General features: G+C 31.3%; 1 long non-coding RNA gene across 1 annotated transcript in view; it reads right to left on the bottom strand.

The window, feature by feature from the left end:
* The window catches only part of LOC118204021 (uncharacterized), an 86,342-nt gene that overhangs the window by 14,740 nt on the left and 49,218 nt on the right, over positions 1–22,384 (bottom strand). The window contains exons 12-14 of the long non-coding RNA XR_015038753.1: positions 18,131–18,248; positions 9,250–9,367; positions 4,809–4,926 (exon numbers count right to left, since the gene is read on the bottom strand). This is a non-coding gene — a long non-coding RNA (uncharacterized LOC118204021). The remainder of the gene's footprint in view (positions 1–4,808; positions 4,927–9,249; positions 9,368–18,130; positions 18,249–22,384) is intronic.

The raw sequence follows: 22,384 nt of genomic DNA, 5'->3' as shown, positions 1-22,384 counted from the left end.
CTCAATGCCACCAGCAGTCGAGACATTTGACGTGACATTTTTATGTCTGGCAGTGAGAGACATTTGATGTGGGTTTAAATCCTAATGTACGGTGTTCATATTTTGCCCGGTGAGTAATGTAAATACTAGTCATCTCCTTTAAGAAGTTTGTTTTTCTAAAGGCTACAATCTTTTAACTTATTTAATTTTATTTTGAACACATTGAAAGCTACAATTTGAATTTTTAAAATAGTTTCTTTTATTACATCACAGAATTTCACAACTTTTCCCCTTATAATCGCGTGATACAGGATTAAGGCTTTAATGTTTTTAATCTCCTGTTGGCTGTTGTTTCTTAATCTCCCAACGGTATTTTGCGTAGAATCACCAAAAGCATTGAATCACTTTTCATATTGTTGCCACCAAATATTACTGTCCAGTATTGTCTTAAGAAATTAAATAATGAACATTCTGCATGAATGTACGTATGTTTCTTGCATTGGGAAAAAAACAACGATACAAGAGCCGTTCAGTTTTGAATAGTGTACTGAACATAGGCACCTGGAAGTCCAAGTTTTTTTGGAAATTCGAATTTGTTTTACAATCTATTTTATATTTTGTAAAGAATTTTTGATTAAAAAGTCAAAAATTTTATAGCGAGAAGTGGTAACACTGTACGGAATAGATGTCGTTTTGCTCTGCACTATTTCTCCGTTCTTATCATCTTCGTTGTTTTTCTTTCATGATATCATGTTCCGCAATCCAAGAGTGCACAAAAATGATGACAAATTACACTAGAAGAGGCCAAGAGGGGGAAGGAATCATTAGATTTTAACTACTTTGAAATTGAAGAAAAATTATACACAAAAATATCTAATATTGTTTCTTAATACATAAAACTTCAAAAGTAGCCTTCTTTGTTTTAAATTCTAGCAATGTGCTACATTCTTACTAAAATCATGACTGCTGTCAATAGAAAAGCAAATGATTTACCTAATACAAAAGAAGTACAGTAAGTGAAGGGAGTTTTTAACGTATGGGTACAACATGAACAATGAAAGAAAAAAATTTAGACAGTTATTACGGATAATGATCTTCGAGAAGAGTAAATAATTTCAGCACTGGTAGAAAGATGGCACCAAAAGACAATAAGCAGGTAATTTTAAATGACCAATAAACAAAATAAACTTTACTGTTAGCTTTGAAGTGTGTTATATATTAAACTATCTTAATTCACACAGAGAATTAGTGACGTAACAGATAAAAAAAGAGTAAGAATCAAATTCGCAATATATTAACATTAAAAGAGCTATACATATAGACTTTCATAGATTTCTTTTTAGAAAGGGCTCAAAAACACGATTCTAAAAACAGATTTCGAAGAACATCTTGGAAACAAAAGTCATAAACCATAAAAGAAATATTTCATTCAGAATTTTAACTTAAGAACCGTTAAGTTCTTTACTTAGGTACTCTCATCCATGAGAGAGGAACACTTAGTCCAATGTACAAGAAATTATCCTGAAATATTACCACGTCACTTTAATGAAATGATAGCAATACTTCACTCAGGGAAAGAACATATTGTCTAGCTGCCTGGGTTCGAGCCCAGCTTTAATACAGCAAGCCGGAACACATCAAATGACATTTAAAGATAAGGCATTATAAATGATGCAAAAAATTTAATGCAATTTTGTGGAAGAGCTATTGTAATTACCTATATACTAAAATTTTGACCAAAAATTAAAGAAAACTAAGATACTCTTTTTCTTTCAAAGGTATCAAAGTCATATACTAATGTAGGGACGCTCAACTTATTGTGCTATAAAACCTAAACATAGGAATGAAATTTTCTCAGCTATGTGAGATGTCCAATACCGAGAAATTCTGTAAAATGTAGAATAGAACCTACGCCTGAAAACACACGAAAGGTAAAACATACAATTCAGATACTTTACTTTTAGCCTTGAAGCAGATGTTCTATATTAAATTCTCTTAATTCACATACAGAATTAGTAATATAATAGCTCAAAATATTCTAAGAGCCAAACACTCATTATACAAACAGTAAAAAAAATCTACATATATTTATTAGTGTTACGAGGGTTTATTCTGAAATATTATAATGTCACTTTCAGTGAAATGATAGAAATTTTCACTCATGGAAGGGACATTCTGTCTGGCTGCCTTTGAAAATCTGGAGAACTAAAGCGTGAAATGTAAGAAATCTGAAACAAACATTTGGAAAATCTCATCGAGCTTAAATTAGTTTCTAAATTTGCTGTTTTGAGTGTATTTAAAATTAGGCCAACTACTTCATTCACTTCAAACCCATTACATAATACTAGTATTTAAGAAAAATGGTAAAAGATTGCAAATATGTTAAATAACAATTCTACTGATATAGAAATGGAAATAACTGATTTTCATCCTAATTAAGATCAAGAATATCACAAAAAGCCATTTGAATAGTACTAGGTCAGAAAAATCATGAACTGTTAATCTTTTAAAAATATAAATTACCGCTTTCGATCTACTTAAAAATGTGATAGAGGATTTTCAGCAACGAACTTGTTAAAATCAATGTTCCGATACAGGATAACAAACAAACATCTGAACGACTGCATGGATATAGCCATAACATTGCACGCACCAGAGGGGGAAAAAAAAAAAAAAAAAAACTCTCAGAAGAAATGCAGTGTTAAATTTCACATTAAAATATGATTTCCCTGTATTTAATTTTCATCTTGCTGAATTTCTTGTAAATAATACAAAGAGTATACCTTTTCTTTAACATATTATAACACACATTTTTATACTTTATTGAATGCACTTATATGCACTTGTAACGGAAATATGAAAAAGTGCAATATATAATTGCAGCTAGCCAAAATTTTCTAAACTTAAATTTGGCCCCCATTAAGTTAAAGTTGTGCATAACTGCACCAAGGGAAGGAATGCAATTTTATTTATTTGTCTGTATTTGGTTTCATTTTCATATAGAAAGAGTTAAATATAGGTTATATAGGTAACAAAATTTAAACACTCATTTTCAGTAAAAATTACAGAATAACAGATTTTGTTTCCCTGAAGGCGCAATACCTCGCTATTCCAGCTATGGTACAGACTGCATACTGTCAGAGAAAAATTCCTTTCTTAAACAGGGAATTCATATACTTTAATCTGTTTTTACACAAGTACTCTTTATGACTAATCCATGGTCCAGGAGTAAAATACTTTATAGTACACCCATCTAAATTTTTATTATTTCCGGTCATCTGTATAGACTGTTTACTTATCACGACTTAACTCCCAATCTGCATTCCATATATCTCATACGATTCTTAAAGTCACTTTTCGTAGTTTATCATTTTTAATATGGCAGGTACTTGCTCAGCGCAGACTTGTAAAGCGTGATTTCGCGTGTAGAAGTACCTTAAAGGATTCCATTTAATTTGTCCACTGCTAGAATTTCATTCATACGTGGTTCGACATTCATCCATCAACACCGGAAAGTAAACAATTTCCATCGACTGAAAATGAAGTCCAAAAAATCTTACAAATCTCAAAAGCAAAGGATACCAAAGAATTTTCACATATGGAAGACAGAGAAGTCAAACAATGAATCAGAAAATGACAAAAGAAGAATTGGGTGCTTATAAAACCCTTGATAATAAAAGCGCTCATTACGAAGAAGAGATTTTAACTGAAGATAAGATGAAGGAATTGTTAAATAACACAAAAGCAACGTCTGATCATCTAGCGGAGAATGACCCAATTAAAGAACAAACAGTATACTTTAAAAGAGCTACTGGGAAACGTGCTCTTTACAGCGACACGGTTACAGTTGCCTCAGTCATTCTTGTAAACCCATTTGTAAGCAAAAGACATCAGCTTTTTCAAAAAATAATCCTGTCATGCATTTGCCAAGAGAACAGAAAGAAGTCCAAAAGAAACTTTCAGAGTGCTTTTCAAAACAAAGTTGAAAGTTAATCTGCAGAATTTTACTTCGATAATAATAAAACATCTCGGATTTGATTTCAAAATGAATTTTCATTTATGGAATCAATTTTAAATAGATCTTCGCAAATTGGTTCATAAAACTTCACAATATGCCGAAATAGTTCAGATTAAGGGAAAATATAATAAAGTATGCTTAAAACAACTAAGAAAAAGCACATTTTGAGCAGCCTTAACAGAAGACAATTTGGCTCCACTAACTTTCTTTACGAGTACTCATTAAATTTTTATTTACATTTTTCTTTTGTTCAACATTTAACTTTCAATTGTTTTAAGAGAAACAGCACTTGTTAGAGAGAATCTAAATTCGGAAAAAACTGAAACAAAATTGGTTTATACACAGGCAGTGCAATTATACTGACCTGTCGTGAAGAGAAGACCCTGTTGGACAGGGAAAATATTAGGCCACACGCAGAAGAAAATGTCTAGCCTCCTCCTAGTACTGCGAAAGGAGGCCACTTGGGAAAAAATTACACAACAGCAGTAATTTTGAAACCATTACAAAGCAACAGACCCCTAACAAAAATCAGACTTCTGATAATTATAGTGTGATTAACAGTTCGACCTCACTTCGAATATTACAACACAATATAAAGAAAGCACCAATTCAGACACCTCAATACGGAATTCAAAACCTAAGAAATCAATGCATAAATGCTACCCTAAACATTAAAACGTAATATGAAGCGTTCATGTAAAATAAATAACTAGTAAAACTCTAATATAAAGCAACATGTGAAAAGGGACGTACAAATTATAACATTCACGCATTTCTTGTGGAAATAAAGTTAATATAAAACAAGAATTACCAGCCACAGCTGTCTTTTTGCTCTGCACTATTTCTCCGTTCTTTTCATCTTCGTTCTTTTTCTTTCACGATATCATGTTCTGCAATCCAAGAGTGTACAAAAATGATGACAAAATACACTAGAAGAGGCCAAGGGGGGAAAAAAGGAATCATTAGATTTTAACTACTTTGAAATTAAAGAATAATTATACACAAAGAGAACTATCTAATATTGTTTCTTAATATATAAAACTTCAAAAGTAGCTTCTTTGGTTTAAATTCCAGCAATGTGCTACATTGTTACTAAAATGCAGTCGATAGAAAAGCAAATGATTTCTCTAATATGACAGAAGCACAGTAAGCGAAAGGGGCTTTTAATGTATGGGTACAACATGAACAATGAAAGAAAAAAAATTAGACAGTTGTTATGGATAATGATCCTCGAGAAGAGTAAATAATTTCAGCGCTGGTAGAAAGATGGCAGGAAAAGACAATAAGCAGGTAATTTTAAATGACAAATAAACAAAATAAACCTTACTGTTAGCTTTGAAGTGTGTTATATATTAAACTATCTTAATTCACACACAGAATTAGTGACATAACAGATCAAAAAAGAGTAAGAATCAAACTCGCAATATATTATTATTAAAAAGAGCTATACATGTATACTTTTAAAGATTTTTTTTTTTAAAAAAGGACTCAAAAACACCATTCTAAAAACGGATTTTGAAGAACATCTTGAAAATAAAAGTCATAAACCGTAAAAGAAATATTTTATTCAGAATTTTAACGTAAGAACCGTTTCTAATTTTAAGTTCTTTACTTAGGTATTCTCATCCATGAGAGAGGAACGCTTAGTCCAATGTACAAGAAATTATCCTGAAATATTACGTCACTTTAATGAAATGATAGCAATTTTTCACTCAGGGAAAGAACATATTGTCTAGCTGCCCGGGTTCCAGCCCAGCTTTAATACAGCAAGCCCAAACACATCAAATGCCATTGAATGACACAGCATTTTGAAATGATGCAAAAAATTTAAATGCAATTTCATGGAAGAGCTATTGTAATTACCTATACTAAAATTTTGACCAAAAATTAAAGAAAACTAAGATACTCTTTTTCTTTCGAAGGAATCAAAGTCATATACTATTGTAGGGGCGCTCAACTTATTGTATTATAAAACCTAAACATAGGAATGAAATTTACTCAGCTATGTGAGATGTCCAATACGGAGAAATTCTGTAAAATGTAGAATAGAACCTACGTCTGAAAACACACGAAAGGTAAAACATACAATTCAGATACTTTACTTTTAGCCTTGAAGCAGGTGTTCTATACTAAACTGTCTTAATTCACATACAGAATTAGTAATATAATAGCTCAAAATATTGTAAGAGCCAAACACGCATTATACAAACAGTAAAAAAAAATCTATATACATTTATTAGTGTTACGAGGGTTTATTCTGAAATATTATAATGCCACTTTCAGTGAAATGATAAAAATTTTCACTCAGGGAAGGGACATTCTGTCTGGCTGCCTGGGTTCCATCCCAGCTTCTGTTACAAAAGTTTCATAGAAGAATTTTAAAAATCCAGAAACGAAACTTATGAAGAAATTATTGACTATATTTGGTTCTATGATTAAGTCATTCTTACAGACATAATAACTAAAATCTTAAACTTGAGTGGGAGGAGAGAACTAAACTAGAGTCTTTGAATTCAAGGGTATTTTAAATGCATTTTAAATCAAAATTAATTTTGTGAAAATATTACACAAATATAAGGAATATACATTTTCACCATAATGTAATGTACGTTTTGCCAATTTGAAAATCTGGAGAACTAAAGCGTGAAATATAAGAAACCTGAAACAAACATTTGGAAAATCTCATCGAACCTAAATCAGTTTCTAAATTAGCTGTTTTGAGTGTATTTAAAATTAGGCCAACTACTTCATTCACTTCAAACCCATTACATAATATTAGTATTTAGGAAAACTGGTAAAAGATTGCAAATATGTTAAATAACAATTCTACTGATCTAGAAATGGAAATAACTGATTTTCATCCTAATTAAGATCAAGAACATCACAAAAAGCCATTTGAATAGTCCTAGATCAGAAAAATCATGAACTGTTAATCTTTTAAAAAGATATATTACCGCTTTCGATCTACTTAAAAATGTGAAAGAGGATTTTCAGGAACGAACTTGTTAAAATCAATGTTCAGGTACAGGATAACAAACAAACATCCGAACGACTGCATGGATATAGCCATAACATTGCATGCACCAGAGGGGAAAAAAAAAAAACTCTCAGAAGAAATGCAGTGTTAAATTTCACATTAAAATATGATTTCCCTGTATTTAATTTTCATCTTGCTGAATTTCTTGTAAATAATACAAAGAGTATACCTTTTCTTTAACATATTATAACACACATTTTTATACTTTGTTGAATGCACTTATATGCACTTGTAACGGAAATATGAAAAAGTGCAATATATAATTGCAGCTAGCCAAAATTTTCTAAACTTAAAATTGGCCCCCATTAAGTTAAAGTTGTGCATAACTGCACCAAGGGAAGGAATGCAATTTTATTTATTTGTCTGTATTTGGTTTCATTTTCATATAGAAAGAGTTAAATATAGGTTATATAGGTAACAAAATTTAAACACTCATTTTCAGTAAAAATTACAGAATAACAGATTTTGTTTCCCTGAAGGCGCAATACCTCGCTATTCCAGCTATGGTACAGACTGCATACTGTCAGAGAAAAATTCCTTTCTTAAACAGGGAATTCATATACTTTAATCTGTTTTTACACAAGTACTGTTTATGACTAATCCATGGTCCAGGAGTAAAATACTTTATAGTACACCCATCTAAATTTTTATTATTTCCGGTCATCTGTATAGACTGTTTACTTATCACGACTAAACTCCCAAACTGCATTCCACATATCTCATACGATTCTTAAAGTCACTTTTTGTAGTTTATCATTTTTAATATGGCAGGTACTTGCTCAGCGCAGACTTGTAAAGCGTGATTTCGCGTTTAGAAGTACCTTAAAGGATTCCATTTAATTTGTCCACTGCTAGAATTTCATTCATACGTGGTTCGACATTCATCCATCAACACCGGAAAGTAAACAATTTCCATCGACTGAAAATGAAATCCAAAAAATCTTAAAAATCTCAAAAGGAAAGGATACCAAAGAATTTTCACATATGGAAGACAGAGAAGTGAAATATAAATCAGAAAATGAGAAAAGAAGAATTGGGTGCTTATAAAACCCTTTGATAATAAAAGCGCTCATTATGAAGAGGAGATTTTAACTGAAGATAAGATGAAGGAATTGTTAAATAACACAAAAGCAACGTCTGATCTTCTAGCAGAGAATGACCCAATTAAAGAAAAAACAGGATACTTTAAAAGAGCTACTGGGAAACGTGCTCTTTACAGCAACACGGTTACAGTTGCCTCAGTCATTCTTGTACACCCATTTGTAAGCAAAAGACATCAGCTTTTTCAAAAAATAATCCTGTCATGCATTTGCCAAGAGAACAGAAAGAAGTCCAAAAGAAACTTTCAGAGTGCTTTTCAAAACAAAGTTGAAAGTTAATCTGCAGAATTTTACTTCGATAATAATAAAAGATCTCGGATTTGATTTCCAAATGAATTTTAATTTATGGAATCAATTTTAAATAGATCTTCGCAAACTGGTTCATAAAACTTCACAATATTCCGAAATAGTTCAGATTAAGGGAAAAATATAATAAAGTATGCTTAAAACAACTAAGAAAAAGCACATTTTGAGCAGCTTTAACAGAAGACAAGTCGGCTGCACTAACTTTCTTTACGAGTACTCATTAAATTTTTATTTACATTTTTCTTTTGTTCAACATTTAACTTTCAATTCTTTTAAGAGAACAGCACTTGTTAGAGAGAATCTAAATTCGGAAAAAACTGAAACAAAATTGGTTTATACACAGGCAGTGCAATTATACTGACCTGTCGTGAAGAGAAGACCCTGTTGGACAGGGAAAATATTAGGCCACACAGAGAAGAAAATGTTTAGCCTCCTCCTCGTACTGCGAAAGGAGGCCACTTGGGAAAAAATTACACAACAGCAGTAATTTTGAAACCATTACAAAGCAACAGACCCCTAACAAAAATCAGACTTCTGATAATTATAGTGTGATTAACAGTTCGACCTCACTTCGAATATTACAACACAATATAAAGAAAGCACCAATTCAGACACCTCAATACGGAATTCAAAACCTAAGAAATTAATGCATAAATGCTACCCTAAACATTAAAACGTAATATGAAGCGTTCATGTAAAGTAAATAACTAGTAAAACTCTAATATAAAGCAACATGTGAAAAGGGACGTACAAATTATAACATTCACGCATTTCTTGTGGAAATAAAGTTAATATAAAACAAGAATTACCAGCGACAGCTGTCTTTTTGCTCTGCACTATTTCTCCGTTCTTTTCATCTTCGTTCTTTTTCTTTCACGATATCATGTTCTGCAATCCAAGAGTGTACAAAAATGATGACAAAATACACTAGAAGAGGCCAAGGGGGGAAAAAAGGAATCATTAGATTTTAACTACTTTGAAATTAAAGAATAATTATACACAAAGAGAAATATCTAATATTGTTTCTTAATATATAAAACTTCAAAAGTAGCTTCTTTGGTTTAAATTCCAGCAATGTGCTACATTGTTACTAAAATGCAGTCGATAGAAAAGCAAATGATTTCCCTAATACGACAGAAGCACAGTAAGCGAAAGGGGTTTTTAATGTATGGGTACAACATGAACAATGGAAGAAAAAAAATTAGACAGTTGTTATGGATAATGATACTCGAGAAGAGTAAATAATTTCAGCGCTGGTAGAAAGATGGCACGAAAAGAAAATAAGCAGGTAATTTTAAATGACAAATAAACAAAATAAACTTTACTGTTAGCTTTGAAGTGTGTTATATATTAAACTATCTTAATTCACACACAGAATTAGTGACATAACAGATCAAGAAAGAGTAAGAATCAAACTCGCAATATATTATTATTAAAAAGAGCTATATATATATACTTTTAAAGATTTTTTTTTTTAAAAAAGGGCTCAAGAACACCATTCTAAAAACGGATTTTGAAGAACATCTTGAAAACAAAAGTCATAAACCATCTAAGAAATATTTTATTCAGAATTTTAACGTAAGAACAGTTTCTAATTTTAAGTTCTTTACTTAGGTACTCTGATCCATGAGAGAGGAACGCTTAGTCCAATGTACAAGAAATTATCCTGAAATATTACCACATCACTTTAATGAAATGATAGCAATTTTTCACTCAGGGAAAGAACATATTGTCTAGCTGCCCGGGTTCCAGCCCAGCTTTAATACAGCAAGCCCAAACACATCAAATGCCATTGAATGACACAGCATTTTGAAATGATGCAAAAAATTTAAATGCAATTTCATGGAAGAGCTATTGTAATTACCTATACTAAAATTTTGACCAAAAATTAAAGAAAACTAAGATACTCTTTTTCTTTCGAAGGAATCAAAGTCATATACTATTGTAGGGACGCTCAACTTATTGTACTATAAAATCTAAAGATAGGAATGAAATTTACTCAGCTTCCTGAGATGTCCAATACGGAGAAATTCTGTAAAATGTAGAATAGAACCTACGTCTGAAAACACACGAAAGGTAAAACATACAATTCAGATACTTTACTTTTAGCCTTGAAGCAGGTGTTCTATACTAAACTGTCTTAATTGACATACAGAATTAGTAATATAATAGCTCAAAATATTGTAAGAGCCAAACACACATTATACAAACAGTAAAAAAAAATCTATATACATTTATTAGTGTTACGAGGGTTTATTCTGAAATATTATAATGCCACTTTCAGTGAAATGATAAAAATTTTCACTCAGGGAAGGGACATTCTGTCTGGCTGCCTGGGTTCCATCCCAGCTTCTGTTACAAAAGTTTCATAGAAGAATTTTAAAAATCCAGAAACGAAACTTATGAAGAAATTATTGACTATATTTGGTTCTATGATTAAGTCATTCTTACAGACATAATAACTAAAATCTTAAACTTGAGTGGGAGGACAGAACTAAACTAGAGTCTTTGAATTCAAGGGTATTTTAAATGCATTTTAAATCAAAATTAATTTTGTGAAAATATTACACAAATATAAGGAATATACATTTTCACCATAATGTAATGTACGTTTTGCCAATTTGAAAATCTGGAGAACTAAAGCGTGAAATATAAGAAACCTGAAACAAACATTTGGAAAATCTCATCGAACTTAAATCAGTTTCTAAATTAGCTGTTTTGAGTGTATTTAAAATTAGGCCAACTACTTCATTCACTTCAAACCCATTACATAATATTAGTATTTAGGAAAACTGGTAAAAGATTGCAAATATGTTAAATAACAATTCTACTGATCTAGAAATGGAAATAACTGATTTTCATCCTAATTAAGATCAAGAACATCACAAAAAGCCATTTGAATAGTCCTAGATCAGAAAAATCATGAACTGTTAATCTTTTAAAAAGATATATTACCGCTTTCGATCTACTTAAAAATGTGAAAGAGGATTTTCAGGAACGAACTTGTTAAAATCAATGTTCAGGTACAGGATAACAAACAAACATCCGAACGACTGCATGGATATAGCCATAACATTGCATGCACCAGAGGGGAAAAAAAAAAAACTCTCAGAAGAAATGCAGTGTTAAATTTCACATTAAAATATGATTTCCCTGTATTTAATTTTCATCTTGCTGAATTTCTTGTAAATAATACAAAGAGTATACCTTTTCTTTAACATATTATAACACACATTTTTATACTTTGTTGAATGCACTTATAACGGAAATATGAAAAAGTGCAATATATAATTGCAGCTAGCCAAAATTTTCTAAACTTAAAATTGGCCCCCATTAAGTTAAAGTTGTGCATAACTGCACCAAGGGAAGGAATGCAATTTTATTTATTTGTCTGTATTTGGTTTCATTTTCATATAGAAAGAGTTAAATATAGGTTATATAGGTAACAAAATTTAAACACTCATTTTCAGTAAAAATTACAGAATAACAGATTTTGTTTCCCTGAAGGCGCAATACCTCGCTATTCCAGCTATGGTACAGACTGCATACTGTCAGAGAAAAATTCCTTTCTTAAACAGGGAATTCATATACTTTAATCTGTTTTTACACAAGTACTGTTTATGACTAATCCATGGTCCAGGAGTAAAATACTTTATAGTACACCCATCTAAATTTTTATTATTTCCGGTCATCTGTATAGACTGTTTACTTATCACGACTAAACTCCCAAACTGCATTCCACATATCTCATACGATTCTTAAAGTCACTTTTCATAGTTTATCATTTTTAATATGGCAGGTACTTGCTCAGCGCAGACTTGTAAAGCGTGATTTCGCGTTTAGAAGTACCTTAAAGGATTCCATTTAATTTGTCCACTGCTAGAATTTCATTCATACGTGGTTCGACATTCATCCATCAACACCGGAAAGTAAACAATTTCCATCGACTGAAAATGAAATCCAAAAAATCTTAAAAATCTCAAAAGGAAAGGATACCAAAGAATTTTCACATATGGAAGACAGAGAAGTCAAAATATAAATCAGAAAATGAGAAAAGAAGAATTGGGTGCTTATAAAACCCTTTGATAATAAAAGCGCTCATTACGAAGAGGAGATTTTAACTGAAGATAAGATGAAGGAATTGATAAATAACACAAAAGCAACGTCTGATCTTCTAGCAGAGAATGACCCAATTAAAGAAAAAACAGGATACTTTAAAAGAGCTACTGGGAAACGTGCTCTTTACAGCGACACGGTTACAGTTGCCTCAGTCATTCTTGTACACCCATTTGTAAGCAAAAGACATCAGCTTTTTCAAAAAATAATCCTGTCATGCATTTGCCAAGAGAACAGAAAGAAGTCCAAAAGAAACTTTCAGAGTGCTTTTCAAAACAAAGTTGAAAGTTAATCTGCAGAATTTTACTTCGATAATAATAAAACATCTCGGATTTGATTTCCAAATGAATTTTAATTTATGGAATCAATTTTAAATAGATCTTCGCAAACTGGTTCATAAAACTTCACAATATTCCGAAATAGTTCAGATTAAGGGAAAAATATAATAAAGTATGCTTAAAACAACTAAGAAAAAGCACATTTTGAGCAGCTTTAACAGAAGACAATTCGGCTGCACTAACTTTCTTTACGAGTACTCATTAAATTTTTATTTACATTTTTCTTTTGTTCAACATTTAACTTTCAATTCTTTTAAGAGAACAGCACTTGTTAGAGAGAATCTAAATTCGGAAAAAACTGAAACAAAATTGGTTTATACACAGGCAGTGCAATTATACTGACCTGTCGTGAAGAGAAGACCCTGTTGGACAGGGAAAATATTAGGCCACACAGAGAAGAAAATGTTTAGCCTCCTCCTCGTACTGCGAAAGGAGGCCACTTGGGAAAAAATTACACAACAGCAGTAATTTTGAAACCATTACAAAGCAACAGACCCCTAACAAAAATCAGACTTCTGATAATTATAGTGTGATTAACAGTTCGACCTCACTTCGAATATTACAACACAATATAAAGAAGGCACCAATTCAGACACCTCAATACGGAATTCAAAACCTAAGAAATTAATGCATAAATGCTACCCTAAACATTAAAACGTAATATGAAGCGTTCATGTAAAATAAATAACTAGTAAAACTCTAATATAAAGCAACATGTGAAAAGGGACGTACAAATTATAACATTCACGCATTTCTTGTGGAAATAAAGTTAATATAAAACAAGAATTACCAGTCACAGCTGTCTTTTTGCTCTGCACTATTTCTCTGTTCTTTTCATCTTAGTTCTTTTTCTTTCACGATATCATGTTCTGCAATCCAAGAGTGTACAAAAATGATGACAAAACACACTAGAAGAGGCCAAGGGGGGAAAAAAGGAATCATTAGATTTTAACTACTTTGAAATTAAAGAATAATTATACACAAAGAGAACTATCTAATATTGTTTCTTAATATATAAAACTTCAAAAGTAGCTTCTTTGGTTTAAATTCCAGCAATGTGCTACATTGTTACTAAAATGCAGTCGATAGAAAAGCAAATGATTTCCCTAATACGACAGAAGCACAGTAAGCGAAAGGGGTTTTTAATGTATGGGTACAACATGAACAATGGAAGAAAAAAAATTAGACAGTTGTTATGGATAATGATACTCGAGAAGAGTAAATAATTTCAGCGCTGGTAGAAAGATGGCACGAAAAGACAATAAGCAGGTAATTTTAAATGACAAATAAACAAAATAAACTTTACTGTTAGCTTTGAAGTGTGTTATATATTAAACTATCTTAATTCACACACAGAATTAGTGACATAACAGATCAAGAAAGAGTAAGAATCAAACTCGCAATATATTATTATTAAAAAGAGCTATATATATATACTTTTAAAGATTTTTTTTTTTAAAAAAGGGCTCAAAAACACCATTCTAAAAACGGATTTTGAAGAACATCTTGAAAACAAAAGTCATAAACCATAAAAGAAATATTTTATTCAGAATTTTAACGTAAGAACAGTTTCCAATTTTAAGTTCTTTACTTAGGTACTCTGATCCATGAGAGAGGAACGCTTAGTCCAATGTACAAGAAATTATCCTGAAATATTACCACATCACTTTAATGAAATGATAGCAATTTTTCACTCAGGGAAAGAACATATTGTCTAGCTGCCCGGGTTCCAGCCCAGCTTTAATACAGCAAGCCCAAACACATCAAATGCCATTGAATGACACAGCATTTTGAAATGATGCAAAAAATTTAAATGCAATTTCATGGAAGAGCTATTGTAATTACCTATACTAAAATTTTGACCAAAAATTAAAGAAAACTAAGATACTCTTTTTCTTTCGAAGGAATCAAAGTCATATACTATTGTAGGGACGCTCAACTTATTGTACTATAAAACCTAAAGATAGGAATGAAATTTACTCAGCTTCGTGAGATGTCCAATACGGAGAAATTCTGTAAAATGTAGAATAGAACCTACGTCTGAAAACACACGAAAGGTAAAACATACAATTCAGATACTTTACTTTTAGCCTTGAAGCAGGTGTTCTATACTAAACTGTCTTAATTGACATACAGAATTAGTAATATAATAGCTCAAAATATTGTAAGAGCCAAACACACATTATACAAACAGTAAAAAAAAATCTATATACATTTATTAGTGTTACGAGGGTTTATTCTGAAATATTATAATGCCACTTTCAGTGAAATGATAAAAATTTTCACTCAGGGAAGGGACATTCTGTCTGGCTGCCTGGGTTCCATCCCAGCTTCTGTTACAAAAGTTTCATAGAAGAATTTTAAAAATCCAGAAACGAAACTTATGAAGAAATTATTGACTATATTTGGTTCTATGATTAAGTCATTCTTACAGACATAATAACTAAAATCTTAAACTTGAGTGGGAGGAGAGAACTAAACTAGAGTCTTTGAATTCAAGGGTATTTTAAATGCATTTTAAATCAAAATTAATTTTGTGAAAATATTACACAAATATAAGGAATATACATTTTCACCATAATGTAATGTACGTTTTGCCAATTTGAAAATCTGGAGAACTAAAGCGTGAAATATAAGAAACCTGAAACAAACATTTGGAAAATCTCATCGAACTTAAATCAGTTTCTAAATTAGCTGTTTTGAGTGTATTTAAAATTAGGCCAACTACTTCATTCACTTCAAACCCATTACATAATATTAGTATTTAAGAAAACTGGTAAAAGATTGCAAATATGTTAAATAACAATTCTACTGATCTAGAAATGGAAATAACTGATTTTCATCCTAATTAAGATCAAGAACATCACAAAAAGCCATTTGAATAGTCCTAGATCAGAAAAATCATGAACTGTTAATCTTTTAAAAAGATATATTACCGCTTTCGATCTACTTAAAAATGTGAAAGAGGATTTTCAGGAACGAACTTGTTAAAATCAATGTTCAGGTACAGGATAACAAACAAACATCCGAACGACTGCATGGATATAGCCATAACATTGCATGCACCAGAGGGGAAAAAAAAAAAACTCTCAGAAGAAATGCAGTGTTAAATTTCACATTAAAATATGATTTTCCTGTATTTAATTTTCATCTTGCTGAATTTCTTGTAAATAATACAAAGAGTATACCTTTTCTTTAACATATTATAACACACATTTTTATACTTTGTTGAATGCACTTATATGCACTTGTAACGGAAATATGAAAAAGTGCAATATATAATTGCAGCTAGCCAAAATTTTCTAAACTTAAAATTGGCCCCCATTAAGTTAAAGTTGTGCATACCTGCACCAAGGGAAGGAATGCAATTTTATTTATTTGTCTGTATTTGGTTTCATTTTCATATAGAAAGAGTTAAATATAGGTTATATAGGCAACAAAATTTAAACACTCATTTTCAGTAAAAATTACAGAATAACAGATTTTGTTTCCCTGAAGGCGCAATACCTCGCTATTCCAGCTATGGTACAGACTGCATACTGTCAGAGAAAAATTCCTTTCTTAAACAGGGAATTCATATACTTTAATCTGTTTTTACACAAGTACTGTTTATGACTAATCCATGGTCCAGGAGTAAAATACTTTATAGTACACCCATCTAAATTTTTATTATTTCCGGTCATCTGTATAGACTGTTTACTTATCACGACTTAACTCCCAATCTGCATTCCACATAACTCACACGATTCTTAAAGTCACTTTTCGTAGTTTATCATTTTTAATATGGCAGGTACTTGCTCAGCGCAGACTTGTAAAGCGTGATTTCGCGTGTAGAAGTACCTTAAAGGATTCCATTTAATTTGTCCACTGCTAGAATTTCATTCATACGTGGTTCGACATTCATCCATCAACACCGGAAAGTAAACAATTTCCATCGACTGAAAATGAAATCCAAAAAATCTTACAAATCTCAAAAGCAAAGGATACCAAAGAATTTTCACATATGGAAGACAGAGAAGTCAAACAATAAATCAGAAAATGAGAAAAGAAGAATTGGGTGCTTATAAAACCCTTTGATAATAAAAGCGCTCATTACGAAGAAGAGATTTTAACTGAAGATAAGATGAAGGAATTGATAAATAACACAAAAGCAACGTCTGATCTTCTAGCAGAGAATGACCCAATTAAAGAAAAAACAGGATACTTTAAAAGAGCTACTGGGAAACGTGCTCTTTACAGCGACACGGTTACAGTTGCCTCAGTCATTCTTGTACACCCATTTGTAAGCAAAAGACATCAGCTTTTTCAAAAAATAATCCTGTCATGCATTTGCCAAGAGAACAGAAAGAAGTCCAAAAGAAACTTTCAGAGTGCTTTTCAAAACAAAGTTGAAAGTTAATCTGCAGAATTTTACTTCGATAATAATAAAACATCTCGGATTTGATTTCAAAATGAATTTTAATTTATGAAATCAATTTTAAATAAATCTTCGCAAATTGGTTCATAAAACTTCACAATATTCCGAAATAGTTCAGATTAAGGGAAAAATATAATAAAGTATGCTTAAAACAACTAAGAAAAAGCACATTTTGAGCAGCTTTAACAGAAGACAATTTGGCTGCACTAACTTTCTTTACGAGTACTCATTAAATTTTTATTTACATTTTTCTTTTGTTCAACATTTAACTTTCAATTGTTTTAAGAGAAACAGCACTTGTTAGAGAGAATCTAAATTCGGAAAAAACTGAAACAAAATTGGTTTATACACAGGCAGTGCAATTATACTGACCTGTCGTGAAGAGAAGACCCTGTTGGACAGGGAAAATATTAGGCCACACAGAGAAGAAAACGTTTAGCCTCCTCCTCGTACTGCAAAAGGAGGCCACTTGGGAAAAAATTACACAACAGCAGTAATTTTGAAACCATTACAAAGCAACAGACCCCTAACAAAAATCAGACTTCTGATAATTATAGTGTGATTAACAGTTCGACCTCACTTCGAATATTACAACACAATATAAAGAAAGCACCAATTCAGACACCTCAATACGGAATTCAAAACCTAAGAAATTAATGCATAAATGCTACCCTAAACATTAAAACGTAATATGAAGCGTTCATGTAAAGTAAATAACTAGTAAAACTCTAATATAAAGCAACATGTGAAAAGGGACGTACAAATTATAACATTCACGCATTTCTTGTGGAAATAAAGTTAATATAAAACAAGAATTACCAGCGACAGCTGTCTTTTTGCTCTGCACTATTTCTCCGTTCTTTTCATCTTCGTTCTTTTTCTTTCACGATATCATGTTCTGCAATCCAAGAGTGTACAAAAACGATGACAAAATACACTAGAAGAGGCCAAGGGGGGAAAAAAGGAATCATTAGATTTTAACTACTTTGAAATTAAAGAATAATTATACACAAAGAGAACTATCTAATATTGTTTCTTAATATATAAAACTTCAAAAGTAGCTTCTTTGGTTTAAATTCCAGCAATGTGCTACATTGTTACTAAAATGCAGTCGATAGAAAAGCAAATGATTTCCCTAATACGACAGAAGCACAGTAAGCGAAAGGGGTTTTTAATGTATGGGTACAACATGAACAATGGAAGAAAAAAAATTAGACAGTTGTTATGGATAATGATACTCGAGAAGAGTAAATAATTTCAGCGCTGGTAGAAAGATGGCACGAAAAGACAATAAGCAGGTAATTTTAAATGACAAATAAACAAAATAAACTTTACTGTTAGCTTTGAAGTGTGTTATATATTAAACTATCTTAATTCACACACAGAATTAGTGACATAACAGATCAAAAAAGAGTAAGAATCAAACTCGCAATATATTATTATTAAAAAGAGCTATACATATATACTTTTAAAGATTTTTTTTTTAAAAAAGGGCTCAAAAACACCATTCTAAAAACGGATTTTGAAGAACATCTTGAAAACAAAAGTCATAAACCATAAAAGAAATATTTTATTCAGAATTTTAACGTAAGAACAGTTTCTAATTTTAAGTTCTTTACTTAGGTACTCTGATCCATGAGAGAGGAACGCTTAGTCCAATGTACAAGAAATTATCCTGAAATATTACCACATCACTTTAATGAAATGATAGCAATTTTTCACTCAGGGAAAGAACATATTGTCTAGCTGCCCGGGTTCCAGCCCAGCTTTAATACAGCAAGCCCAAACACATCAAATGCCATTGAATGACACAGCATTTTGAAATGATGCAAAAAATTTAAATGCAATTTCATGGAAGAGCTATTGTAATTACCTATACTAAAATTTTGACCAAAAATTAAAGAAAACTAAGATACTCTTTTTCTTTCGAAGGAATCAAAGTCATATACTATTGTAGGGACGCTCAACTTATTGTACTATAAAACCTAAAGATAGGAATGAAATTTACTCAGCTACGTGAGATGTCCAATACGGAGAAATTCTGTAAAATGTAGAATAGAACCTACGTCTGAAAACACACGAAAGGTAAAACATACAATTCAGATACTTTACTTTTAGCCTTGAAGCAGGTGTTCTATACTAAACTGTCTTAATTGACATACAGAATTAGTAATATAATAGCTCAAAATATTGTAAGAGCCAAACACACATTATACAAACAGTAAAAAAAAATCTATATACATTTATTAGTGTTACGAGGGTTTATTCTGAAATATTATAATGCCACTTTCAGTGAAATGATAAAAATTTTCACTCAGGGAAGGGACATTCTGTCTGGCTGCCTGGGTTCCATCCCAGCTTCTGTTACAAAAGTTTCATAGAAGAATTTTAAAAATCCAGAAACGAAACTTATGAAGAAATTATTGACTATATTTGGTTCTATGATTAAGTCATTCTTACAGACATAATAACTAAAATCTTAAACTTGAGTGGGAGGAGAGAACTAAACTAGAGTCTTTGAATTCAAGGGTATTTTAAATGCATTTTAAATCAAAATTAATTTTGTGAAAATATTACACAAATATAAGGAATATACATTTTCACCATAATGTAATGTACGTTTTGCCAATTTGAAAATCTGGAGAACTAAAGCGTGAAATATAAGAAACCTGAAACAAACATTTGGAAAATCTCATCGAACTTAAATCAGTTTCTAAATTAGCTGTTTTGAGTGTATTTAAAATTAGGCCAACTACTTCATTCACTTCAAACCCATTACATAATATTAGTATTTAAGAAAACTGGTAAAAGATTGCAAATATGTTAAATAACAATTCTACTGATCTAGAAATGGAAATAACTGATTTTCATCCTAATTAAGATCAAGAACATCACAAAAAGCCATTTGAATAGTCCTAGATCAGAAAAATCATGAACTGTTAATCTTTTAAAAAGATATATTACCGCTTTCGATCTACTTAAAAATGTGAAAGAGGATTTTCAGGAACGAACTTGTTAAAATCAATGTTCAGGTACAGGATAACAAACAAACATCCGAACAACTGCATGGATATAGCCATGACATTGCATGCACCAGAGGGAAAAAAAAAAAAAACTCTCAGAAGAAATGCAGTGTTAAATTTCACATTAAAATATGATTTCCCTGTATTTAATTTTCATCTTGCTGAATTTCTTGTAAATAATACAAAGAGTATACCTTTTCTTTAACATATTATAACACACATTTTTATACTTTGTTGAATGCACTTACATGCACTTGTAACAGAAATATGAAAAAGTGCAATATATAATTGCAGCTAGCCAAAATTTTCTAAACTTAAAATTGGCCCCCATTAAGTTAAAGTTGTGCATAACTGCACCAAGGGAAGGAATGCAATTTTATTTATTTGTCTGTTTTTGGTTTCATTTTCATATAGAAAGAATTAAATATAGGTTATATAGGTAACAAAATTTAAACACTCATTTTCAGTAAAAATTACAGAATAACAGATTTTGTTTCCCTGAAGGCGCAATACCTCGCTATTCCAGCTATGGTACAGACTGCATACTGTCAGAGAAAAATTCCTTTCTTAAACAGGGAATTCATATACTTTAATCTGTTTTTACACAAGTACTGTTTATGACTAATCCATGGTCCAGGAGTAAAATACTTTATAGTACACCCATCTAAATTTTTATTATTTCCGGTCATCTGTATAGACTGTTTACTTATCACGACTTAACTCCCAATCTGCATTCCACATAACTCATACGATTCTTAAAGTCACTTTTCGTAGTTTATCATTTTTAATATGGCAGGTACTTGCTCAGCGCAGACTTGTAAAGCGTGATTTCGCGTGTAGAAGTACCTTAAAGGATTCCATTTAATTTGTCCACTGCTAGAATTTCATTCATACGTGGTTCGACATTCATCCATCAACACCGGAAAGTAAACAATTTCCATCGACTGAAAATGAAATCCAAAAAATCTTACAAATCTCAAAAGCAAAGGATACCAAAGAATTTTCACATATGGAAGACAGAGAAGTCAAACAATAAATCAGAAAATGAGAAAAGAAGAATTGGGTGCTTATAAAACCCTTTGATAATAAAAGCGCTCATTACGAAGAAGAGATTTTAACTGAAGATAAGATGAAGGAATTGATAAATAACACAAAAGCAACGTCTGATCTTCTAGCAGAGAATGACCCAATTAAAGAAAAAACAGGATACTTTAAAAGAGCTACTGGGAAACGTGCTCTTTACAGCGACACGGTTACAGTTGCCTCAGTCATTCTTGTACACCCATTTGTAAGCAAAAGACATCAGCTTTTTCAAAAAATAATCCTGTCATGCATTTGCCAAGAGAACAGAAAGAAGTCCAAAAGAAACTTTCAGAGTGCTTTTCAAAACAAAGTTGAAAGTTAATCTGCAGAATTTTACTTCGATAATAATAAAACATCTCGGATTTGATTTCAAAATGAATTTTAATTTATGAAATCAATTTTAAATAAATCTTCGCAAATTGGTTCATAAAACTTCACAATATTCCGAAATAGTTCAGATTAAGGGAAAAATATAATAAAGTATGCTTAAAACAACTAAGAAAAAGCACATTTTGAGCAGCTTTAACAGAAGACAATTTGGCTGCACTAACTTTCTTTACGAGTACTCATTAAATTTTTATTTACATTTTTCTTTTGTTCAACATTTAACTTTCAATTGTTTTAAGAGAAACAGCACTTGTTAGAGAGAATCTAAATTCGGAAAAAACTGAAACAAAATTGGTTTATACACAGGCAGTGCAATTATACTGACCTGTCGTGAAGAGAAGACCCTGTTGGACAGGGAAAATATTAGGCCACACAGAGAAGAAAACGTTTAGCCTCCTCCTCGTACTGCAAAAGGAGGCCACTTGGGAAAAAATTACACAACAGCAGTAATTTTGAAACCATTACAAAGCAACAGACCCCTAACAAAAATCAGACTTCTGATAATTATAGTGTGATTAACAGTTCGACCTCACTTCGAATATTACAACACAATATAAAGAAAGCACCAATTCAGACACCT

This window comes from Stegodyphus dumicola, chromosome X1 (assembly GCF_044657685.1).
Source record: "Stegodyphus dumicola isolate Sdum_Otavi_A_Nest chromosome X1, ASM4465768v1".
NCBI lineage: Eukaryota > Metazoa > Arthropoda > Arachnida > Araneae > Eresidae > Stegodyphus > Stegodyphus dumicola.
Note: the sequence above shows the minus strand (reverse complement) of the source record. Positions and strands in the feature narration are given on the sequence as shown.